Source organism: Callithrix jacchus, chromosome 7 (assembly GCF_049354715.1).
Source record: "Callithrix jacchus isolate 240 chromosome 7, calJac240_pri, whole genome shotgun sequence".
Lineage (NCBI taxonomy): Eukaryota > Metazoa > Chordata > Mammalia > Primates > Cebidae > Callithrix > Callithrix jacchus.
In genome coordinates, this window is record NC_133508.1 from 37,531,976 (window position 1) to 37,542,755 (window position 10,780).

At 44.2% G+C, this 10,780-nt stretch overlaps 1 pseudogene; it reads right to left on the reverse strand.

Annotated features, from left to right (window-relative positions):
* Positions 1-3,344: 3,344 nt before the first annotated feature.
* On the reverse strand, positions 3,345-4,012 carry LOC128930927 (ubiquitin-conjugating enzyme E2 E3 pseudogene; annotated as a pseudogene).
* Positions 4,013-10,780: the final 6,768 nt, after the last annotated feature.

The window sequence follows — 10,780 nt, forward strand, 5'->3', positions numbered from 1 at the left end:
AATGCATTGAAGATGCAATTGTTAAACTAAAAGAAACTGGAAGTTAAAGACTTGGAAAATTCTTAGTTTATTCATCATGCACTAAATGAAAAAACATGTTTGGAACAGAACACTAAAGGTGTTACCAAGTGACTATTTCATAAGAAGACTAGTATAAATGTGAAACATAAACTTAATTGACCATCTTAAAAAATAGCAAGGAATGCAGATGAGATTACCAACAGAAGCACTGCCAATGGTGACCAGTAACATCATAGAAAACAAGACACAATGAAGGAAGACTGTCAGACTTCTGTGCCCTATAGGACCAGACCACACATGTATTCAGCTGCAAAAATGCACTATTTTAAAAACAAGGACAAAGGACCCGAAAGGCTGTTATCATCTGTCTTTTTTGGCAGTTTCTTCCACCATTACCAGCAGCCTCTTCTTTTTCTCTTTTCTTTTCCATCTATAAAAACATCTCTGACATCCCTATGCCCTTCTTTGTTTAATAAAGGATTTATTCAGATATGGACAGAGAACAGTGTTTTCCCAGATTCTAATGAAATTTATGCCTGTTCATTTCCAGACGCATTTAGTAGACTGATAATTGCACTAATTTAGTGTGGATAATAGAAAACAATATGCATGTAATAACAACATGAGGCAAAAACTTTGTAATCAAGAGGAATAAAAATACCTTTCTTCATTAGCCAGGCAGGTGGTGACACCTTCCAAAGTCATTAATGGATTATTATATCTCCCTACAGGCCTGTGGTTGGTCATCTGGCCACATAAGTCCTATCCTCAGGGGTTTCAGCAAGATGACTTGGCTGGAGATGTACCCAGTATTTGAGCCATGGGCTCTCCTGATAGGTATGATGGGTGTGAGGTGGGCACATAATAAAAATTTAATAGCACTTACTATACTATTTACTCTTTTATCTAGGACAGATAATTAAGTCAGATTCTCCAAGGGTGGAGCTGTACTACCCACATACTTTAGAGCTCCCAGATGAGTCTCATGTGCAGTTTAGACTGAGTATTGCCTCAACAGCAAAACATGTGCAAAACATTATTTTGGAATCATTGGGGGTTATCACTTAGGATGTGTGGGCAAGTAGCTCTATTTTCTATGAAAATGGATGCATAATCCAGAATGTTATAATTTGAAGGTTTAAAAGAAAAGCTGACAATCTTTTAGATGTCTTTCAGGAGTAGGAGCAGCACACATCAAATCAGTTCTTGAACCTCTTGAGTCAGAGATGCCTCTGAGGTGTCCCTGCAATCACTGAGCACAGAAGCCTCCCCACTGAGGGCAGGGCCCAAGGTGCCAAAGGCTAGGTGTGGCACTGAAGGAGCAGACCTTCTGTCTGGAAGAACAGTTTTCTCCCTGCTGGAGTTTTCCTAGCGTTGAGGATGAGCCTTGGCCCTCTTTGGAACTGAGACCCAAGGTCAGCCTGACCAATGAGAAGGGCAGGCAGAGGCCAGATGCTCTCAGAAGCTATCCCTGTGCTCCCAGTGAAGGCTCTGGGTCCCCAGAATGGTGCCCATCTGAAGGCACCTCTGAGGAGCCTTTTTCCTGGAGGTCTTAACCCTAAGGCAGCTGGGGAGAGTGCTAGTGTCTGAGTCTGAGACAGGGGCTCACTAGATGGCCACTTATCCCCCTTCTTGCTGTGAGGCCTGTGCAGACCTCCTCTGCTAGCTCATGTATTACCATTTCCCAGCCACATTCACAGAGCAAAACAGTTTCTGGGGCTAACTAGACTCCTCTTCTGCTCTCCTTCACCCCATGTGGGCCATGCTCTATGGATTAGTCCATTTTCACATTGCTATAAAGAATTTCCCAAGACTGGTAATTTATAAAGAAAAGAAGTTTAATTAGCTCACAGTTTTGCATGACTGGGGAGGCCTCAGGAAACTTACAATAGTAGTGGAAGGCTAAGGGAAAGAGGCATGTCTTACACTCTGGTATGGGAAAGAGCAAGAAAGAGAGAGCCAGAGGAAGTGCTACACACTTTTTATGTTTTGTTTTGTTTTTTGTTTTGAGATGGAGTTTTACTCTTGTTGCCCAGGCTGGAGTGCAATGGCGTGATCTCGGCTCACTGCAATCTCTGCCTTGTGGGTTCAAGCAATTCTCCTGCCTTAGCCTCTTGAGTAGCTGGGACTACAGGCACACGCCACCATGCCCAGCTACTTTTTGTATTTTTAATAGAGACAGTGTTTCACCTTGTTGACCAGGATGGTCTCGATCTCTTGACCTCATGATCCACCTGCCTCAGCCTCCCAAAGTGCTGAGATTATAGACGTGAGCCACTGCGCCCGGCCTACACACTTTTTTTTTTTGGACAGAGTTTCGCTCTTGTTACCCAAGTTGGAGTGCAGTGGTGAAATCTTGGCTCACTGCAACCTCTGCCTCCTAGGTTCAAGCAATTCTCATGTCTCAGCCTCCTGAGTAGCTGGGACTACAGGTGCGTGCCACTAAGCCCAGCTAATTTTTTGTAATTTTAGTAGCGACGGTGTTTCACCATGTTGACCAGGATGGTCTTGATCTCTTGACCTGGTGATCCACCTGCCTCTGCCTCTGAAAGTGCTGGGATTACAGGTGTGAGCCACTGCACCCAGCCCACCATACACTTTTAAACAACCAGATCTCAGGTCCTCCTCAGACCCATGGAGATTACAATTTGGGATGAGATTTGAGTGGGGACACTGAGTTAAACCATATCACCCCAGAGGTCACTCAGTGACTGAGGTCAGGAACCAGCTGATTCCAGGCTGGACTGTTGCTGAGCAGACTAGGCCATCTGAGCTGTTGAGTCAGGAGCAGGCAGTAACATACAAATGTCTGAAAATTTTCTTATGCCTTCAGGAGCATGTTTATTGTGTTTGAGATGATACATCAGGTGCTCTCTGAACTAAAAAGGGTAAAAGGAAATCCTCTCATTACAAACTGACAAAGGTCAAAGGTAAAACATTTTTTACAACAGCATGAACCACATACTCAGATCTGGATTTAATACAGATGACATAATTCCTAGTCATCTACAGCTACTTGTATAACTTCATACAGATAATGAATTAGGCTAAAATGCACTGTAATATTCGGTAGACTTTAGGACCAGTATCCTTAGTACATCACAAAATACATTTTGATATCCCAAAAAAGCAAGACTTGCAAGTAGGCATTTTAAACATAACTAATCTACAGCTACAAAGTTCTACTCCCTATAGCATTTACCTTTTTGGGGAGTCTCCCAAGCTCCAAAGGATAAAAGCAGAGTAGAATCAGTATAACACATACACAGAAGTCTGTGTTGTAAAGGCTATAAAGACTTGCAGCAGTGAGAAGATACCTTCTTCTCCTTCACACTGCATACAAATTATGTGAATTATGTTGCTTATCTCTTGGTCCACTGTCTGGCTATCCTGTCGTGTTCTGCTCTGTTGGTCAAATACTCAGTGGCTATGCTTCCAACTAGAGGATCCGCTAGGTTGCAGTCTGTCAGAAGGGAACAAATAGACAACAAAACCTTCGAAACAGTCAAAGTGGGACTCCAGTTGTCTTTAAGGATGTCCAGACAGATGACTCCCTGACTGTTGATGTTGCAGTAATAGATTCTGGTGCAGAAAGTAACTTTTGGTGGCTTAAATGGATAATCTGATGAAAACGTGATATCCAGAAAAAAGACACCACCTTCATATACAGAACCCGGTGGACCAAGTATACTTGATCTCTATTCATAAATGTTATCTCCTTTAGGCCCAGCACTGCAATTAGGAGGAGAAGCAAGGGTTATTTTTAGCTAGCTCCTTATGAATTCTTTTAGCACTAGTGGAAAAGTTAGCAGTGGTTTTGCTAGAGAGCTTGGTGTTTTTCTTCTGCTGGGTGGCAGAAGGTTTTTTTCTTCTTGTTCTTCAGGCTCTGGAGTGGCTGGGTCGTGCTGGTTCGCATCTGAACTGCCACTGCTGGTGCTGGGGCTCTCATCATCGGACCTTTGCCTATCACTGGACATCTTGGTGAAGTTATCTCTTGAAAAACTTCTGCAAAGCTCCCAATGCCACCAAAGTTCCTCACTCAATTTTTACATCACAGGTTAACATTTTGTCCAAAATAACGAAAAAAAAATTTAAAACCCAAGGGAAAAACAAACAAACAAACAAAGCCCCAAGAAGTGCAACAAATTTCTGTGCCCGCTGAGGCAAGCCACGGCTGACGGCGGTGGCCACGCAGCTCCACGGCCCTTTGTGGGGAGGGTCGTGTGGGGGCTGTGGGCAGCGCTCGCCACACCAGGTGCAGAGTGATGTGAGCAGCCCGGCCGGCCCCACCTCGGCTCATGGACACCGGCAGCGCAGGCGCCCAGCGTGAACAAAATTGCTCGCCCCCAAATGTCTGAAATTTTATTGTCATTTCCCATCATTAATTATTGACTCCGGTGTAACAATATGTGGCAACTAAAAACAACACACATTTCTTATCCCCCAGTTTCTGCAGGCCAGGATCCAGGCTCTGGCTCAGGGTTCTTGACATGGTCAGGCTGGTGTCCAGGGTTGCAGTTGCCTGAGGAGCTGAGGGCGCACTTCCAGATCTCCCACGTGGCTGCAGGTGGGGGGCTTTGTGCCTTAGTCCTCAACATGGACACTTTCTTCAGGTCTCAATGTCAGTGAGAATTATCTTCTGTGCGTGGAAATGTGGAAAGATTTCATAGTCTGACCTCGTGTGCATAAATTAAACTGACAGCTTCCTAAGCAGGAATTCTGAGACCCTTTTACAGATTCAGAAAGCCAGCACCCAGAGAGGTACCTGACAAGTGTCGGGAGGTCTGGGAACAGGAACAGTTGCTCCCGACTCCACATCCTGGCCCCTAGCAATACCTCAATTCTACAAAAAATTATTTTTCAAAAATTAGCCAGGCGTGGTATCACGTGACTGTGGTCCCAACTACTCAGGAGGGAGACTGAGGTGGGAGGATCCCTTCAGCCTGAGAGGTCCAGGCTCCAGTGAGCGATGAATCATGGCATCGCTGCACTCCAACCTTGGGGCCAGAATGAGGCCCTGTCTCTAAATTAAAAAATAAGTCCAGGGATGGTCAGCTGAGTTCTCTGTTTAAGAACTTGCAAACCAAGACTGAGGTGCTGGCAGGGCTGTATTCCTGACTGGAGGCTCTGGGGAAGAGCCTGCTTCTACACTCATACAGGCTGTGGGCTAATGTCAGCTCCTGAAGGTGGTGTGACTGGGACCCCTCTTTCCTTGCTGGCTCTTGGCTAGGGAATGTCTCTGCTCCTGAAGGGTGCCTGCACTCCCTGTCATGCTTTCTGTAGGCTCTGAGTCCCTGCCACCCTTCAAATTGCTCGTTTCTTATGTTCAATCTCTCTGGATCCAGCCATAGACAGCTCTCTGCTTTTAAGGACTCATGGAATTAGATTGGGTCTACCTGCATAATTCTAGCTGATCTTCTCATTTAAAGGTCAATGACATTAATTAGATCTACAAAGTTCTCTGTGCTGTATATAATACAACATATTTTTAAGATTAGGGCACAGAGATCTTTAGGAAGCCATCCTGCCTACCACAAATAGACAAGACAGTTGAAAAAAAATCACAATATCATACAAGCAAAGACAGTAAAGTCTTAATCCAACTCCCTCACAGCTTGCCACTTGTATTAGCCTCTCGTGTATCCTTCCAGAGTTTTTTTTTTTTTTTTTTTTTTTTTTGAGACAAAGTCTTGCTCTGTTGCCAGGTATCAGGCTGGAGTGCAGTGGTACAATCTCGGCTCACTGCAACCACCACCTCCTGGTTTCAAGCAATTCTTCTGCCTCAGCCTCCCGAGTAGCTGGGACCACAGGTGTGCATCACCACACCCAGCTAATTTTTGTATTTTTTAGTAGAGATGGGGTTTCACCATGGTCTCGATCTCTTGACCTTGTAATCTGCCCACCTCAGTCTCCCAAAGTGCTGGGAATACAGGTGTGAGCCACTGTGCCTGGCCCAGAGTTTTGGTTTTTTTCTGTGTGAGAAGAAGTCTTGCTCTGTCACCCAGGTTGGGGTGCAGTGGCATGATCTCAGTTCACTGCGACCTCTTCGTCCTGGGTTCAAGCGATTCTCCTGCCTCAGCCTTCCAAGTAGCTGGGACTACAGGCATGTGCCACCATACCTGACTGATTTTTGTGTTTTTAGTAGAGATGGGGTTTCACCATCTTGGCCAGATTGGTCTTGAATTCTTGACCTCGTAATCCACCTGGAAGAGCCTGTCAAACTACTGGGATTACAGACGTGAGCCACCGTGCCCATCCCACGGGTTTCTTTTCTGAAAACATAGTCATGAATAGGCTAGGTGTGGTGGCACATGCCTGTAATCTCAGCAGTTTTGGTGGGAGAGGCAGACAGATCACTTTTAGCCCAAGAGTTCCAGACCAGCCAGGAAAACATGATGAAATCCAGGCTCTACAAAAAGCAACACATAAATAAATAAAAAAAATTAAGGCCAGGCCTGGTGGTTCATGCCTATAATCCCAGCACTTTGAGAGGCCAAGGCAGGTGGATCACCTGAGGTCCGGAGTTTGAGACCAGCCTTGCCAATGTGGTGAAACCCTGTCTCTACTAAAAATACACAAAATTGCCCAAGTGTGGTGGCAGGCTCCTGTAATCTCAGCTATTTAGGAGGCTGAGGTAGGAGAATTGCTTAAATCCAGGAGATAGAGGTTGCAGTAAGCCAAGATCACACCATTGCATTTTAGCCTGTGTGACATAGCAAGACTCTGCCTCAAAAAAGTGAATATATATTATTCTTTTTTCCTTCTTTTTCAATTTGAATATTGAAGATGGTATACTATACACACTTCTGCACTTTGCTTTTTTTTTACTTAAATGTAGTTTGGAGATTTTTTTCATAGTGCATAGAGAAAGTTCTTCATCCACTTTGGGAGGCCGAGGTGGACGGATCATGAAGTCAAGAGATCGAGACCATCCTAGCCAACATGGTGAAACCCCGTCTTCACTAAAAAATACAAAAATTAGCTGGGTGCAGTTGTGTGCACCTGTAGTCTCAGCTACTTGGGAGGCTGAGGCAGGAGAATTGCTTGAACCTGGGAGGCGGAAGTTGCAGTGAGCCGAGATCGTGCCACTGCACTCCAGCCTGGTGCCTGGTGACACAGCAAGACTCTGTCTCAAAGGGAAAAAAAGGAGAAATTTCTTCATCTATCTTTATAAAACATCGGACTTGATAAGTAGGCACCATAATTTACTTAGGCAGCCTCATATTCACAGACTGGTGGTCTTTTCCTGATATTCTTTCATACACTCAGTAGCTAACCATGGCTAACCTCACACACACATCACTGCTTACATGTGACCACTGATTTTGCGTTTCACTCTAACATCTCTGAGGCTAGAGGAAAGTTGGGGTGGTAACAGTCTCTTGTTGGCATGCAACTTGTCCATGGGCAGTTTGATGGCTTAGAAAATGGGGTCTTTGCTTAAATATGTGAATCTGAGCCACTGCCAGACCTAAATGTTGTTTCAATGCTGCCAAAGCATTCTCAGATTTTCTGTAGGATACTGATCAGCCCACTGCACACCCCAGGGTGCCACCAACCCAGTCCATGTGAATGGCATCTCTTAGGTGCAGCCACCAGAATGGGCAAGCTGCCACTTGGCCCCAAGCCCCTTCACCCACCTGCCTTGACACTCTGACCAGAGGACATTTCTCTTGCTGGGCCTTAACTGTTGTCCTCTTTCATCTTCTGGGTGGTGTTTATGCTCTTGCCCATGACGCCCCCTTCCCTAGCCAGTCCCTCATTCTCTCCTGTTTTCTGTGTTGTCATCACAGAAGGTTCATAAGCTGATTCTTAAGGCTGATCTCCTCACCTGAAGTTGCATGCTCACCTGATAGCAGGGCTTGGCCTCTCAAGGCACACACAGAATCTAGGCTGAAGTCAATTTCCTGCCTACGTCCCCACCACCCAACCTCAGTCCCATGACCAGAAGTTTTCTGCTCTTCCTATTTTATTCTGTAGAGGCCTTAACTTTCAGTTTTTATTATAAGACAAAAATGAGTGATATCTCCTGAATGGCTCTCTGATGACTCACCGGGTATAAGTACCCACCCCTCAAGCCTCCTGCCACTACAGCAAAATACTCACAGTGGGCAGTGACTGCACATTCATCATCAGACAGACATCCATCCAGAAGACCAAAGCTATTCCCCAGGCCATGTTCAGGGGCCTCAGGAAGCAGATTGAGAAGACAAGGTGGGCCTGGAATCCTGGAAAGATCAGGAAAGCATAAATTGTGGCTTTAATAAACAGCAAAACAGATGTGAGAACAATTTCAATCCTGTGGGATGGATTTCTTTCTATTCTCTCTGCATCAGATAGAGCAGAGCTTCCAGATGGGGGTTAATATGAGCTGTCACTTCTTACCTGGCATCACATATTCTTTTTTTTTTTGAGACAGAGTCTTGCTCCATCCCCAGGCACCAGGCTGGAGTGCAGTGGCACGATCTCGGCTCACTGCAACCTCTGCCTTCCAGGTTCAGGCAATTCTCCTGCCTCAGCCTCCCGAGTAGCTGGGACTACAGGTGCTCACCACCATGCAAATTTTTGTATTTTTAGTAGAGATGGGGTTTTACCATGTTGGCCAGGATAGTCTCAATTTTTTGACCTTCTGATCTGCCCACCTCGGCCTCCCAAAGTGCTGGGATTACAGGCATGAGCCACCGCACCCAGCTTCTTTGGTTTCTTTTCTTCTTCTTTTTTAAAATTGCATTTTAGGCTTTAGGGTACATGTGCAGAACATGCAAGATTGTTGCATAGGTACACACGTGGCAGTGTGATTTGCTGCCTTCCTCCCCTTCACTCACATCTGGCATTTCTCCCCATGCTATCCCTCCCCAGCTCCCCCTTCCCACTGTCCCTTCCCTATTCCCTCCAATAGACCCCAGTGTGTAGTGCTCCCCTCCCAGTGTCCATGTGTTCTCACTGTTCATCACCTGCCTATGAGTGAGAAAATGCAGTACTTCATTTTTTGTTCTTGTGTCAGTTTGCTGAGAATGATGTTCTCCAGATTCATCCATGTCCCTACAAACGACACGAACTCATCATTTTTGATTGCTGCATAATATTCCATGGTGTATATGTGCCACATTTTCCCTGTCCAGTCTATCATCGATGGGCATTTGGGCTGGTTCCAGGTCTTTGCTCTTGTAAACAGTGCTGCAATGAACATTCATGTGCATGTGTCCTTATAGTAGAACGATTTATAATCCTTTGTATATATACCCAGTAATGGGATTGCTGGGTCAAATGGAATTTCCATTTATACATTTTCGAGGAATCACCACACTGTCTTCCACAATGGTTGAACTAATTTACACTCCCACCAGCAGTTTAAAAGTGTTCCTATTTCTCCACATCCTCTCCAGCATCTGCTGTCTCCAAATTTTTTAATGATCTCCATTCTAACTTGTGTGAGATGGTATCTCAATGTGATTTTGATTTGCATCTCTCTAATGACCAGTGATGATGAGCATTTTTTCATATGTTTGTTGGCCTCATGTAAGTCTTCTTTTGTAAAGTGTCTGTTCATATTCTTTTCCCACTTTTGAACGGGCTTGTTTGTTTTGTGTTGTAAATCTATTTTAGTTTTTTTGTAAATTCTGGATATCAGCCCATTGTCAGATGGGTAAACTGCAAAATATTTTTCCCATTCTGTTGGTTGCTGATTCACTCTAATGACTGTTTCTTTTGCTGTGCAAAAGCTGTGGAGTTTGATTAGGTCCCATTTGTCTATTTTGGCTTTTGTTGCCAATGCTTTTGGTGTTTTGGTCATGAAGTCTTTGGCTCCTCCTATGTCCTGAATGGTTTTGCCTAGGTTTTCTTCTAGGGTTTTTATGGTGCCAGGTCTTATGTTTAAGTCTTTAATCCATCTGGAGTTAATTTTAGTGTAAGGTGTCAGGAAGGGGTCCAGTTTCTACTTTCTGCACATGGCTAGTCAGTTTTTCCAACACCATTTATTAAACAGGGAGTTCTTTTTCCATTGCTTGTTTTTGTCAGGTTTATCAAAGATTGTATCATTGTAGATATGTTGTGTTGCCTCCGATGCCTCTGTTCTGTTCTGTTGGTGTATACCTCTGTTTTGGTACCAGTACCATGCTTTTTTGATTACTGTAGCCTTGTAGTATAGTTTGAAGTCTGGTAGTGTGATGCCTCCCTCTGTTTTTTTTTTTTTTTTTTGCTTAGAATTGAGTTGGCTATGCGGGCTCTCTTTTGGTTCCATATGAAGTTCAAGCTGTTTTTTTCCAGTTCTGTATACAAAGTCAATGATAGCTTGATGGTGATAGCGTTGATTCTGTAAATTACTTTGGGCAGTATGGCCATTTTTATGATATTGATTCTGCCTAACCATGAACATGGAATGCTTCTGCATCTGTTTTTGTACTCTTTTATTTCGTTGTGCAGTGGTTTGTAGTTTTCCTTGATGAGGTCCCTTACGTTCCTTGTTAGTTGTATTCCTAGGTATTTTATTCTCTTTGTAGCAATTGTGAATGGCAGTTTGTTCCTGATTTGGCTCTCTTTCAGTCTGTAATTGGTGTATAGGAATGCTTGTGATTTTTGCACATTGATTTTAGCACACTGATTTTATATCCTGAGACTTTGCTGAAGTTGCTTATCAGTTTCAGGAGTTTTTGGTCTGAGACAATGGGGTCTTCTAGATATACTATCATGTCATCTGAAAACAGAGACAATTTGGCTTCCTCCTTTCCTATTTGAATACCCTTTATTTCTTTTTCTTGCC